This window comes from Citrus sinensis, chromosome 1 (genome assembly GCF_022201045.2).
Source record: "Citrus sinensis cultivar Valencia sweet orange chromosome 1, DVS_A1.0, whole genome shotgun sequence".
NCBI classification, from domain to species: domain Eukaryota; kingdom Viridiplantae; phylum Streptophyta; class Magnoliopsida; order Sapindales; family Rutaceae; genus Citrus; species Citrus sinensis.
This window is the reverse complement of record NC_068556.1, coordinates 19,824,202-19,839,282: the sequence shown is the minus strand read 5'-3', so window position 1 is coordinate 19,839,282 and position 15,081 is coordinate 19,824,202. Positions and strand designations below refer to the sequence as shown.

Here is a 15,081-nt window from a genome sequence, read left to right as displayed (position 1 = left end):
AACATCTGCACATTTTAAGATGTGAATCATTATTTATATTTTTAAATTTATTTTTAAAACGTGCAAATATCTGTATTGAAAAACTATTTATCGTATGTGTATAATGTTTTGTTTTGTGTGTGTAGGTAAGAGTTCATGGCCGGAGCTGGTGGGAGCTGAAGGGAAGGTGGCAGCGGAAACAATTGAGAGGGAGAATCCAATCGTATCTGCTCATATTTTTATTGGAAGGAAGCATTGTGTTCTTGGATAAGTATTACGGTAGGGTTTATGTCTGGGTTGACACTAACGGCATTGTTGTTGAGGTTCCTACCATTGGTTAATTAATTACTGCTATTTTCTGAATAATCACGTCCCTTGTGTTAAAATTAACAAAATAAAAGAGATTGTATTCCCTGTGCTGTACTTTCTGTAGCAAAATAACAATATACATATTCCTCTTCTGTGTATGTATGCATACAGATCTCAATCACGATGCTTAGATTAATAATACAACCGGTTAATTAATTACAATAAGCTATATGTCAAGTTATTTAATCTGTTACAAATGGATTAGATTATATTTGAAATGACATGCACCTACTTTCTTTGAAATGTTCATCTGCGCGGAAGGTTTCATAGTTTCGTACACAATTTAATTACTTGTAATTAAGGCTTTTTCTTCTTTCTGACATGTCAGAGGATAATTCAAGAATAACGTACACATTATTGAATGGTCAATCTTAAAACATTTCACACCATGGAGAGAGGATCCTGGTCCTTCGTTCCAAACCGTCGGATAACTATCAAAATAATCACCAATTTATCATTATCCAAAAGCAATACAGTCAAATACACACACACACATGTAATCTTCCAAATTTTCTGTATATATTCATTGATTGCTAAAAGAAAAATGGCTGCAGACTACTAGTTATCCTGGGGTTTCGGCACGTCATCTCCTCGTCATTGAAGTGAAGGGCTTGATGGTCTCCTTGTATGTATTGTGTGAGTAATTTTTCGTTTTATCTGGAGAGCATATTTTCTAGCTTGATTAATTAAAATATTATATAACAACCCGAGTCCTGAATATTAAAGATAATATTTCACATCCCATGAAAATGAATCTTGTATTAATCATATATACACACACACACATACAAGGATTAGATAATTCTCAGCCATCGATATATTTTTAATATGAGTTATTAGGCGATGGTTTCTATGTCCATAAACTGATTAATGTAGTTTCTTTCAGTTACGTATAATATCGAATTAATACATGGGTTCCTGCGTCGGCTCAGCTACGTGAACATTTACGCCTCCATATATCTTACGGCCACGGGTCAAAGACTGCCAATTTGAATCGATCTGTGGAATTAAATTCATGTTTCTAAAGTACGTAAATTGTCAACTAAATCTACTTTAAGCTATAGAAAGTCAAAAATCACCAACAACAAGCTACCAATGAGACTTTATAAATACAACCGTGATTGGCCATTTATATCTCAACAGCCAGAAACAAATCAGCAATTTTATTACTAGAAGAGAAAAGGAAGAAATGGCATCGGAATGTAGAGGTAATAACCTAATTACTTCTGTAGTGTAGCTAATAACGCCAATGAAATGCTTTTACATTAGGGTTTCCTCTAATTACAAAACGTTTTGTTTTTGTGCATGCATGTAGGTAAGAGCTCGTGGCCGGAGCTCCTTGGAGCTCAAGGTGTGGAAGCAGCAGCAACAGTTGAGAGGGAGAATTCTTTAGTGAATGCTCAGATTGTTTTGGAAGGAAGCTTTGTCACTGCGGACTTTTTATGCACGAGGGTTCGTGTTTGGGTCAACACCCGTGGCACTGTTACTAGGGTTCCAGCCATCGGTTAGAGAGGGCTCCAAGCCTCCAAGGACAGTCCATGATATCAAATATTCTAATATATATGTAATTTGCATGAAATTGGCAATAAATAAAGGGATATATCCTTATATCCTTATGCTTGATTGTCAGAATAATAATAAGTACGATATATATTGACTTGACGATAAACTACATAACCTAATCTAATAGAATACAGCTGTATGATAATATCAAAGACTATTAATGATTTTTAGACAAAGTTTTATAAAATAATGCAATCAAATCTTTTTTTCCTATGTATTTTTTTTAATTTCTTTGTTGTCAGTAAAGATTAGCATACAGTATTGGAATTATATATTGCCATGAAACTTATCCCTTTCGCTGCTGGTCAAACAAAGCCAATCTTCGATGCTGTTTCTAAAATAATGGCTACCTAAAACCATTTTCAACTAATTAAAGTAACACCTAAAAGTCAAAAACGTCGATAATCAACTACAAGCTATATATATCCATCTGTGCTAATCGCACATCAAATTCACAAACGAAGCAAAGATAGAAGAGTGAATACCAAAGAAAAAGGGAAAAAAAATGTCATCGGAATGCAAAGGTAATGATTCACTTCAGTACTGCTTGAAAAGTTTTCCTCTAATTAAGCTCTAATTAGACAATTTTCATTTCTTATATAATCTTCCTTTTGGTTTCTGCGAAGGCAAGAATTCCTGGCCAGAGCTCCTGGGAGCTAAAGGCGACGTCGCGGCAGCAAAAATTGAGAAGCAGAATCCTTATGTTTCTGCTCAGATTGTGTTGGAAGGGACCTTTGTCACCCTTGAGTTCTCATGCTCGAGAGTTCGTGTTTGGGTCAACACCAGTGGCATTGTCACAAGGGCTCCTGCTATTGGCTAGGGCTCTCCAGAGTCAATACTAAGAACCGTTTATAATACTATATAACTATGTAATTAATAAAGGGATTCTTCTATATATAAGTCTATATCCCCACTTATTATTACAAAATTAAATAATAAGAGATATATCGTTGTTCTGATCTATTGTGTTTGAAACAAATTTATGTGTACGGTCTGAATCATATTGAAGCTTGATATTCTTGTTGTTATGCTTTTGTTTGTATTCGCACCCCATCATATGTTGTGTCGACTAGGCTGAATTTTCTTTTAAAAATAAATAAATAAATAAGCGCCATGGACATCAATGAAATGTACCCTTAATAACTATAAATTTTTTGCCCCCCCCCCCCCCCTTCAAGTTCGTATTTTCGTGTCATGAATCCTTGCGTTTGGAGTTTCTACATTATGCCCCTCCCTCAAACCTGAACTCTTGGTTTGGTTACAAGTACTTGAGATACACAATTCGCACCCCTACTTGGTTGTCACCCACTAGTTAACCATATAACAAAGGAAAGGTTAATAGAAGAGGTCCATGCAGTGTCTCATGGTTAAAGGATTTATTGTTCAAAGAACACGGCCGATGAAGCTACATAAATTCAAACTCCAAGAATGAAACAACTACATATATCTTGCCGCACGAATACCCATTACCAATTTACGATATTGTTACTGGTACATATGTCCGCCAAATCTTTACACATGAACTAAAACCCAATACTTTTCTTTGGCCACACTTGATCGATATAATTGGCTAATTAATATGTATGTTTGATTGTCTCATTAAAGAGTAAGTGTTTTCAATTGTCTTGCTTTGGATTTAAGATGGAAGAAAACGTAAACAAAATTATCTGGTTTGTCTTATTTTTGTTGGAAGAATTAGACACTAGTCGAGAAGAATATTACTCAAAATTGATAAGCTTTGGTAAAACCACCATGCGGGCCGGTCTCATTGACTCATTCTCATATAAATGTCTTTAAATAACCCAACAATAATAATCCAGCCGGCTACACATTATTTTTCAGATGAATTTAAGCCTATTTTGTGCTATAAATACTCTCTCAGGAAGAAAATGTAAACAAAATTATCTGGTTTGTCTTATTTTTGTTGGAAGAATTAGACACTAGTCGAGAAGAATATTACTCAACATTGATAAGCTTTGGTAAAACCACCATGCGGGCCGGTCTCATTGACTCATTCTCATATATACGTCTTCAAATAACCTAACAATAATAATCCAGCCGGCTAGCCATTATTTCTTCGGATGAATCTAAGCCTATTTTATGCTATAAATACCATCTTAGTGCTCTCTACTCTATATCACGAAAGAAAGAAGAAATTAAAGAAGTGAAGATGTCAAGTAGTTGTCCAGCAGGTGAGTTTTATAAATACTTAACAATTAATCGTAATAATTTAAGCTTGAATATTTATCAAATTACCTGTAGCATTTGCTTGAGTGTTTTTTCAATTTGTTGTATCTAATTACAGGCAAAGGTTCGTGGCCAGAGCTAGTGGGGATGAATGGGGAGGCAGCAGCACATATTATAATGGCAGAAAATCCAAAGGTCGGGGCCACAACTGTTGATGAGAACGCAATTGTGACCGCGGATTTTCGCTGTGACAGGGTCAGAGTCTTTGTTAATGACCACGGCATCGTCACTCGGGTGCCTAGAATTGGCTAATTAATTAATTAGCGAATTAAGGCTTAATTTCAGTGTTAGTGTGTTCCTAATAATAATGTATGAAAGGACAGAGAAACCTTTAATGGTGAACTTCGTGTTGCTCTTAGATTGTATTAATAGGAAATTAATACATTAGGAGTGTGAGTATTTAAAATTTTAAATGTCATGTGTTTGATAGATGATCAGCTTGTTCGAACTTTCTTCATCTCTTTGAATTAAAATTACCTTTTGGAGATTATAATTACTTCTATCATTTACTCATTTGTGTTTGATTCTCGTGTGACAACACTTGGTTTGGCTTGGAAGTTGGAAGCTAGTGAACGATATTGACATTTTTGTTCGGGTTTGGGAGTTATGATATTCCATTATCACAACAATAATATGTTATTGTCACGAATTTTATGTAATTTTTTTTAACAAATTAATATAACATAAATAGTCATTATCAAGTGCATATGTCTTCATTTTTTAAAATGTAGATTTGAGGTTTTACAACATTATAAATATATTTACAATATTACAAACTGCTGAAAAATTATTTTACAATATTGTAAAAGCGTCAATAGCCCAACTTTTAAATTATATTGTACAAAAAGATGCAGCTTTTTAATATTAGTTGGATGAAATATAAATAATAAAACAAATCATATAAACCATGTAGTTTTTTATTTTATCTTTTTATCGAATACTTTTATATCATGAGTCTTTTTTTAATATAGATACCAGCATTTTTAAAATGCAGATTCAATATTTTGCAACATTACAAAAAGCTTTTGAGTAACGAGTCTCTTCTAAAATTGATTAACGGGATAAGGACTTGAAAAAAAAAAAAAAAGAAAAGAATTTTCAGAATCTAATAAATAGTAGATTGACTAATGTCTGCGAATTTTGGTGACATAGTTATGACCAAGATGTTCTTTGCCTTCAGTCTGTTATTGTGAATTTAGATACGGATAAAATTGTGACGGGGTTGGACGAAGACTTTTTAATGGTGCCAATAGCATCTGAGGTCCAATTTTAACAAAGGCCCAAAAACTATAGATTTTCATAGAGGCCCTAAAAATCTCAAATTTTTATGAGTCAATGAAGCGCTTTAATAGGTCAGTTTGGATTCGATCTCCTCGCATTTAATTCCCTTGCTAAGATGATCCACCGTAACTCATTCTCCGTCGTGTATGCCACTACATATTTTAAAAAAATTATTTTCTAATGCCGAACTAAATAATTATTTCCAGAGGAAAGTTCCTAAGAAAGCTAGCAATTCCAAATTAACAAAACTTACAAACGAATTAATGACAGCCCAACCAATTCAAATCAAAGTATAAATTTATTTTTTTTCTTATTAAGGAAAATGTATCGAAATTGTGGTTCGAGGAATTTTTGACTGATTTTTTTAGACTGCATACATGCACGTACGACCAATTCTTAATATCTGAAAATTACAGTTACACGTACCCAATTAGAACATAGTATAAATGTACCATAATAGTTTTGATTATTTCGAAGGTTTAATTGTTTGACTAAAAGCTCTTGACATTAATATTTTACAATAAAAATTTAGAAAGAAGAAGGAAAATTACAGGAACCATCAAATTAAAAAAAAAAAAAAAAATCCTCACTGCAATTAAACCTTCAAAGTCACGAGATTTCAGTCAAGAACATGCGTTGACCGTAATTTGCCTTCATCGTCTCTGTTATATGTAACACCATTTGACACGATGGAATTCAAAGTCAGTGTTCGTTGTCTACACGGATACATACCGGCAACAAATCAGACGGCTCGGGTTCATTATTCCATTCACGATGGAATTCAAAGTCAGTGTCCGTTATCTACACGGATACACACCGGCAACAAATCAGACGGCTCGGGTTCATTATTCCATTCCTCGTGTAAATTATTCAACACATGCTTGTAGGTTATTATATTTCTGAAACATATTTAGTAAGGAAAAAAAAATTGATGGATATTAGTTTGTTATTAAAATATAAAACATCCAAAATTTCCTAAAAGTGATAAGAAACGCTTAAAATGCAACTTTTAAGGTTGGAAATTTCGTCTAATTATAAATTCCGAATGAAATGGCTAAAATTATACCTATTAAAATCATAGCCCATAGGTGTGCATAATAGATATTATTAGTATCTCTCTATATATAAATTTATGAGCCTAATTCATACTCAAAAGTTAGCCTGGGATTTGAAGGTTAATTGCTTCGAAATTAAAAAACCGATCATTTTGAGGGATACTTGTCACATAGTAAGATAATATACACTCAATCATACATAAATTTGGTTGTAATTAATATCGTGTAAAAGCCCGAGGTTCCATAATCCATAATAAAAATTTAATTAAAAAACAGAGGGTGAATTACCTCAAACTTATATTATTAGTTCAAGATCAATCTCCAACCAATGTGCGATCGTCCTCTTATCATTCACCAGTGTTGATTACTTGAAATCCAATTTAATAACAATATGTTGCTAATTGTAACGAATGGTGGACGTGCTCGGCCACTTTTTTTTTAAAAAAAATATTGTTGCTTTGACTCCTAGGATTAGTCCCAGGTACTGGCAAGTCGAACCACCAAACTCTATTTTATATAATTTATGGAGAAGCTATAGCCAGATTGCAGATACCTTACGTTCCCTATCTTAAATTCGTATATAATAAATAAAAATTAAACTCCTTAATTAGGACCTTGGTTTATGCATTTTCAAACTTTCTTTTTAAAAATTGAAGAAAATAAATTTACTGCTCGTTGTTCAAGCTGGTAGGTAACGCGTAGGGTTGATTTTGATTTTTAGACTATGTTGTTCAAACTTCAGACCAGAATCAAGTCAAGTAATTAATTACGGTTCCAGTTCCATCACTTGAACAAATTAATATCAAACCCTGAAGCCTATATAAGTACGTGTATGCACATATCAAATCTCCACCAAAACTCTCATTAACTGAAAAGGAAAAAAGATTTTATTAATTACTTCGATTTCGAGTTCATCCAATCAAATGGAGTTCCACAGAGCAAACGTCAGCTTCTTCACATTTTTGTTCATCTTCACCATGCTGTTCACTTCAAGTGCGGCCTTGAGGCCTTTGCTTGAGAAGCCATTGATCAAGAAATATTTCGGGATTTGGAACCTTATTACTGAGTCCCTTGCCCAGGGGACTGTGCCACCTATTGGCCCGTCTCCTTGCACAAATATCCCCGGTGGAAGCGGTCACTGCCCGAATTTGAACGGCATGAACTTTGCCGGCCGTGTCGCTCGTGCACCACCGCCTCCATTTCCCGGCAGTGACATTATTGATTCCTAGGTGGCTTCCCCCCACAGAATAAGAATAACGAGCAGCAAGACACAAGCGCTCTTAGTACTTGATACATCATCCTTGGCTATAGGGCTGCGGGCGTAATTAATACTGCAATAAATTAATCACAATGTTCTTTTCCTTTTGGATATCATTTTTTTGTATTCTTAATTTTCTTCGATTTTTTTTTTTAAGAGCAAGCATAAAATGTTGGTTGTCAACCCACGTTTATCTTTTCTATTGAATGTAAATAAGATAATTCCAAAACTATATTAATAATGGTCTTCAAATCATATGTTAATATGATTTTTGTCACGCACTATAATAATTAATCAACGTGCAGCTTCTTCACATTGAATGTTTAGTCCAAGTGAGAGATCTTGACAATTATTGTGAGGTGGTAGCAATATATGAAAGTGGACGTCTCATGAACTCAATGAAATCATATGGATTATGAACTTTAAATTAACTACACATGGAGTTCAGTGGTAGGGTGAATATTGTTACTCATTATTATCGCAATAGTAAAAGATATTCCGGTGATAGCACAGACATTTTAATCGAAGGTTTTGTGTCATAATATGAAAATATCGTACAAGCATCCTTTCATGTGTCACCAGGTGTTGATCTCAAGTAGGTCAGTGCGAGGAAGTCCTCTTGAAGTGACATGGAGGTGGTAAATTAAATTTTGTTTTGTTTATTGAGTCAAAGTCTCAAGTTTAATTTGCGCATTGTGCTTAGCTCTAATTTCCATGTAAATGAGGAGAATTGATCTTGAGAGTTGGGATCTTGGGCTATAGACTGATACCATTTTATAGAGACAATTTCATCCAAAAAATTAAGCTAATTAAAAATATTAAGGAAGCCACGAGTGTTAGAAACAAGTCTCAATTACAACTAATTTGAATTTTGGGCTGTTCCAATATGTACATTCTTTTCTAATTTAGTCTTGTCACAAAAGTGTGTGTGTGTGGTTCCTGTTTGGTACCAGCTCTTGTCGAACTCGTGATTGGTCACGTGCTAAACACGTAGGTACCAAACCAAGTAACCAAGAAGGTCGTGATGAGAGGGTAAAGTGCATTTTTGGCCGGTACTTTTTTTTATTGGTTTCTTTCTTTTGTTTTTATTTTATTTTTTCAATCCTGCTTATTTTATGTTCTAATTTTTATTTTCCTTTTTATGGCAGTCGGTTTTATTGTTGATTGTTGGATGTTGTTTATCTACTCCTCTTGACATCTTATATGTTAACTATAGAGTTCAAACCGGAATCGTGTCAATGTTCGAATAGGGAGGGTATGCTTGTATTGGAGTTGATGAAGGCGTCCAATAGTGGTGCATCAATATTCCGATGACCTGGTGCGAGTTACCGATGACCTGAGTTGAGGGATCATTAAGAGACTTGCAGGGATACTTTAGATGGGGTGGTTACATTATTGAGTTCTTGTGGCTTTTGTTGTGTTTGTAGTTAATAGTTAGATATGCACTATGGTGTTTTGTGTTAATTGTATAGTATTATTTTCCTTCTCCGATTGAAAAAGGGATTTCATCTCCATTAGTTAAGGTTGACAGAAGTTCATAAAATTTCTCCTGGTCATAAGTAGATTTAATAGGTGAAATTCTTGTTTTTTTTTAGATTTGTAATTATATTTGTTGTTACGAGTTTCTCTAGACCAAAAAAAAGGGTATTTGATAGGGACGTCCACGTACCCCCCAAATTTTTTATCCATTTACACCAATCCTTTTGCAGTTTTCAGTCGCAATACACAGTTACTTGTTTGACTTCAAAATTTTCTTAGGAGAACTTGTCACAGCCACAAAAGAGCATTTAATCTCCTTATTTGTAAATTACGCATGTATATTTATGAGACTTGGTATGGTATTTGACTGTGCGCGTAATAAGTTCCCATTAGAGAAGCTGTAAATCTCATAACACAACTTGTCTGCTTTACACAATAGAAACTTACCGCACATAAAGTCCTGCACTTGATTTAATTAATTTATTTTATATAGCTATAATATTAACTTAAAATAAAACGATTGTTTGAAATTCATTGTGTTTATCATGGTCAAAATTTTGATTTGATAAACATTGACCATGGAGCTCCAATCTGCTTATTAGGTCAACACGTTTGTCCAAACAACTTCAAACTCCTGAGCAATAAATTCTACTGCGGAAACGATCCAACCTACATAAGTCATCCATGTTGGGCCATCACAGCATTACCATCTCACCAGTATGAGGCATTTTGGGGACATTATCCCACGACAACAGATATTGAATCTTATGGCTTCTGAATATGAGATTAATTATAGGTTAGGACCATAAATTTTATACAATATGACAGCGAAAATCACCAACAAGTGGCATCAATAACATTATCCTAGATCTCCTATGAGCCAGGCCGGCCGGCTCCTGAGTTTCCATATTGTGAGTGTATGATATATTTTAATTAATGTCCATATTGTCCTATTGTTCTAAGATTGTGATATATATCTGTACCAAAAAAATACATGAAAACTATAATAATTAGTACTCCAATATGAAAGACTGAAATCTAGTAATAGATTACAAATTTAACTGGTTTTTTCTATACCATACTCATAGTCATAAAATAATACAGATCGATTCGATAGTATAGAATAATTAATTGTTAGTGTTTTAAAATAACAACAAAACAGGAACCATCGGAGAAGGAGAAACATTTAACCATTGAATCCTCACCAATTGCCCTTTTTTCACCTCTCTTATATAAACTTTTTGCGTGTACTTGCATGTATGAACATGCAACGCATGAGATTTAATTGAAGTCAATAAAATGCTTCAACCTTTGCCGTTATATGGTCTTAATTAGTGTTAAGTTTGTGCGTGTGAGACCATTTTCACGATTCATCAAATTCAATACAATGCCCCTTTTAATTGCTTTTGCCTCCTTATTAGAGTCGTACCCCCTGACATGCGCTCTAATTTAAAGTCACGAGGAACTGAGATTTTGTTGTAAATTAAAAATACTGGAAATCGAAAATTTATTTTTTAAAAGCAAAAAAGTTAAGAAAATTCTAATTTGCTATGTGTATATGTATGTATGTATGTATACGTGTGTGTGTATAAAGAATCATTAAACAATAATATGAGGTATTCTAACATATTAGTTCCGTCTTAATATTATGTATCATTCATCTATTGGATAATGAATTTCATAATTTATAAAATCACTAAACCATTATCCAATGGATAAACACTATACTTGTTGGGACTCAAATTGGCACTTAAATATTGCTCATATTAGGATTCCAAAATAAAATATTAACATCACAATAAAAATTGCAAAAGAAATTCTACTTTACTATTTAATGAAAAAAATTAAAGGACTTCTTAAGTCATGAGGGATTGGAACTTTATTTCAAAATAAAATACTAAAAACCCATAATTAAAAAAAAAAAAAAGAGAGAAACACTTATTTTGGTATTAAAAGATAATTATATAAAAAAAATTTCCAACTAGTGCTGAGAAACATTTCAAACGTGAATTAAATATGAAAACGGCAGCATTTGCAGCAAAACTAGGAGTCTTGGTTGTCTCATCGGAAGCTCCCACACAATAGTAAATGTTAAATTCTATTATTATTTGTTTAGAAGTTTTAGAAGTTCATGAGCCTAACTTATATTAAAACACTCATTCAAGAAGCAAGAATTGCCTCAAGCCCTCGAATTTATATTTCAGAATCTGCTCTCAGCAGATGTGAGATTTTCTCCCCAACAATTTGTATCCCAAGTTACAACTATTTGATGTTTGTGTACTAAATCAGGCTTATTTAAAGTCTAAATATACACCAAGTCATTAGTCACGCATTACCATTTGTCTTAATATAAATAGATCCAGACACGTATTCTCACCCCCAATCTTCACGTTAATTTGCCAGAATAGAATAATATGTTGAATTTGCAATAATATTGACATTAAATATCTGCTAATTAAACAATTGTAACTAGTGGCCCAGTGGCTTGCCTCTTTGAAAACGAAAATGTCTTGCCATGTAAGTAAGGGCTTGAAGAATCTCAGGTACTATTCGAACTGACCAAGTCTATTTTATATGTTGTCGTGTGGAGGAGCTCTATCTTAAAACCAACAGAATTAAAGCTATAGCTATTAAATTAAATAATGACCATGTATTATGCATTTTTCAACATTTATTCTAAAAATAAACGAGACAAAACAAAAATCATGCTTGTTATTCAAGCTACCGTGTAGGTTTAATTCATACTTTAGACTATACCGTGTAGGTTTAATTCGTACTTTAGACTATCTTATTCAAACTTCAAAGCAGACCAAGTCATTTCAAATGAAAATTTCCAGTTAATTTTACAGAAGTCAAACCATGCCCCCCACGACTTCATTTGAACGAATTAGTATATAAGGACATAAATATGCAAGTATCAAAATCTCCAACAAACTCACAATATAATTACTTAAAAACAAGACAATAGCTCCTCAAGTTCATCAACCAAATGGAATTCCAAAGGACAAACGTTAGCTTCTTCACATACTTGTTCATTTTCACCATTTTGTTCGCTTCATGTTCAATACAATTTGGTGCAGCTTCGAGGCCTTTGCTTGAGAAGAAATATTTTGAGAACATTATCAATCAGTCCCTCCAGAAGGGTCCTGTGCCACCTATTGGCGGGTCTCCTTGCACTCATATCCCCGGTGGTAGCGGTCACTGCCATAGATTAAACGGTATGCACTTTGCCGGCCGTGTCGCTCGTGCACCGCCGCCGCCTCCCTTTCCCGCCGGAAGAACTGTTATTGACTTCTCGGTGTCTTCCCAGAAGAGTGAGAATAACAAGCAAGATGCCGGTTCTTGATATCACAATGTTTAATTATTATTATTTTTTTCATTTTACTATTCTTTTGTTTGATTTTTACTTTGATTTTTCATTTTTTGGGTTGGCCAGAACTGGGGATGCTGATTGACAACCGTTATTGGCCATGTATAATATGTCATAATTAAGCCATAATTATGTTTCATAATGCTTTGTTATTAGTGTTGGCTTTGATGTCGACATGTCGTTTTAGTACGACAAATGAATTTGTTCTATGTATAGTTACAAATCGTACTAATTACTTGTTAACAATTTCATGGTTTTGTCCCGCGCTAATAATTAATTAATTAATTAAGCTGCTATTGGATGCCATTAAGGAGATGAAAGCCTCATGAACTCAATTAATCACATAGATTATGAACTTTAAATTATGAATATGGCAAATAGCATTAAGCATCCAATTATAATACATGCATATTAACGTAAATAATTCGGTAAATTTCCTTAACATTCCTGTGATTTTATTATATACCCCAATATCTCAACAGTTTGTAAAATGAACCCAACGTATTTGTATCTCTCCAATTTTGGGACAAATTGATCATTTACACTGTTTTAGGGTTTGAATCAGAATTTTGACCTGACACAAATCGAATCACATTTGTGGACAATTTTAAGTGTATTTTGGTTTAGTGGTTTGGCTTTAGATGGAATTGCACTAAATACGGACTCAATAATATGTATTGTGACTTAGTTGACTTTTTATTTTTGCAAAAATATGCCAAAAAATTTCATTAACTTTCACAAAATACTCTTATTACAAATTAAATATATTTATTCAAATTATTACTACTTAACTTATCACACGACGTACTATTTACTCAATTTATTTGACTTACTTTTCGATTTTGTCATAAAAATCAAGATGGATTCGGATATTCTTGAATTATTAGAATTTTTTTTTTATGACGTCTATCTTCTTCTTTTTTTTCAATAAAAAAGAAACTTCTTAATAGTAGATTTACCTAACATAACTTAGTGGGCGCATCTTTGAAATTTCTAATTAAAAGACATACTGGGTATGTATTTAAATATTAATAATAATGCTAAAAACCCTTTGTCCTCACTCGTTTATCCTTAAGGTCTTAGTTTCAATCTTTCCGAACACAATTTTATAAAAATTTCTCGTGATGTAGTTAATTCGTGTCGGGTCAAAATACCCTTACCTAATCTGAATCGAAACCATCAAGAGTAAATTTGTCAAATCCTGACAAAAATGAAAACTTCTAATTAATTATATATCTTACCCTGTTCTTTTAAGATTTCTCACAAATGTAATTCGGACTGGGTCAAAATTATCTTACCCTGTCCGAATCTCAACCCATGAAGAGTAAAACTATCAAATTAATTATGTAAAAAATTGAGAGGCAAGGATGTGTTGCGTTGAGATATTTTACAAATTAACTATGAAAGATATAATAGGATATTGGACCAGACCATAAGGATGTCACAAAGATTTAGTAGTATGAAATGTCATACGATTAACGTAACGCAAATTAAATATGAAAACAGAAGTTTCAAGAGTTATAATTTCAAAACCATGATTCAAATGTGAGTGGCTGAGGAGACACAAGTAACAAGCTCAGGCCGAGAGTCAAAGAAAACTCCCATATGCGGAGCATGCCAAGACTAAATAAGGGTTTATAAGACTCAGACTCAAGGTCTAGGTTAGAGAACTTGGAATTCTCTTTTTGAATTTGTGATAATAAAGACATGACCAATGACCATGTTCAAACTTTGACATATCTCTTCTTGCTTTCCAATTTTTCCTTCTTATCAATGGCAATAATGCTTGAAAATTAGTATCTTCTTATATATCTTGAGAGTTTAGATTCGGTTTAAGCTATGTTTATATTATAAATCTTCTATTCGTCTCTCTTTACCATAATAACAGTACATCTCTCAAACATTATAATTTCAGAGTTAGAGGTTTATTTGTCAATTAAAAGAAAATGAAAACAAGAACAAAGCCTCGGTTTCGGCAAAACTATTGATAATCCTTTGACCAATAAATATTCCAATAAGGAAAAACAAAAAATTTGATGACTAGCAAATTATCAAAATGCTATTAAAAGTCACATTAGAATTTAGAATACGACGTAGCAGGCTATAAAAGCCGTCGTGTATACTCGGCGTCCATTGCCCACGTTTTTTTTTTTTCTTTTTGAAAAGGTCCATTGCCCACGTTCTTCATTCCATTACATTGTTCAATATTTTAGAAGTCAACATGGGGCCGCAAAATTGATATGGCAGTCAAATCACGGTTTTGAAGTTAATTTATAGATTCTAATTTAATTTAATTTTCAGTAAATTGAAATTGGATCCATTCTGTGCATAAGTTTCATACGCTGCAGTGGTAGGTTAAATTCATATAAATAATTTTTATCTTCTATCATGAGAAATAATTAATAACGCCAGCGATCAAATTAAAAAGCAAATTCTTCCATACAAATAAATAATTCTTTTGGATTAATATAGATATATTG

At 33.2% G+C, this 15,081-nt stretch overlaps 1 long non-coding RNA gene across 1 annotated transcript; it reads left to right on the top strand.

The window, feature by feature from the left end:
* Window positions 1-969: 969 nt before the first annotated feature.
* LOC112499548 (uncharacterized) lies at window positions 970-1,969 on the top strand. Its single transcript, XR_008054174.1, has 3 exons — window positions 970-984; window positions 1,235-1,556; window positions 1,664-1,969. It is a non-coding gene; the product is annotated as an uncharacterized LOC112499548 (long non-coding RNA).
* Window positions 1,970-15,081: the final 13,112 nt, after the last annotated feature.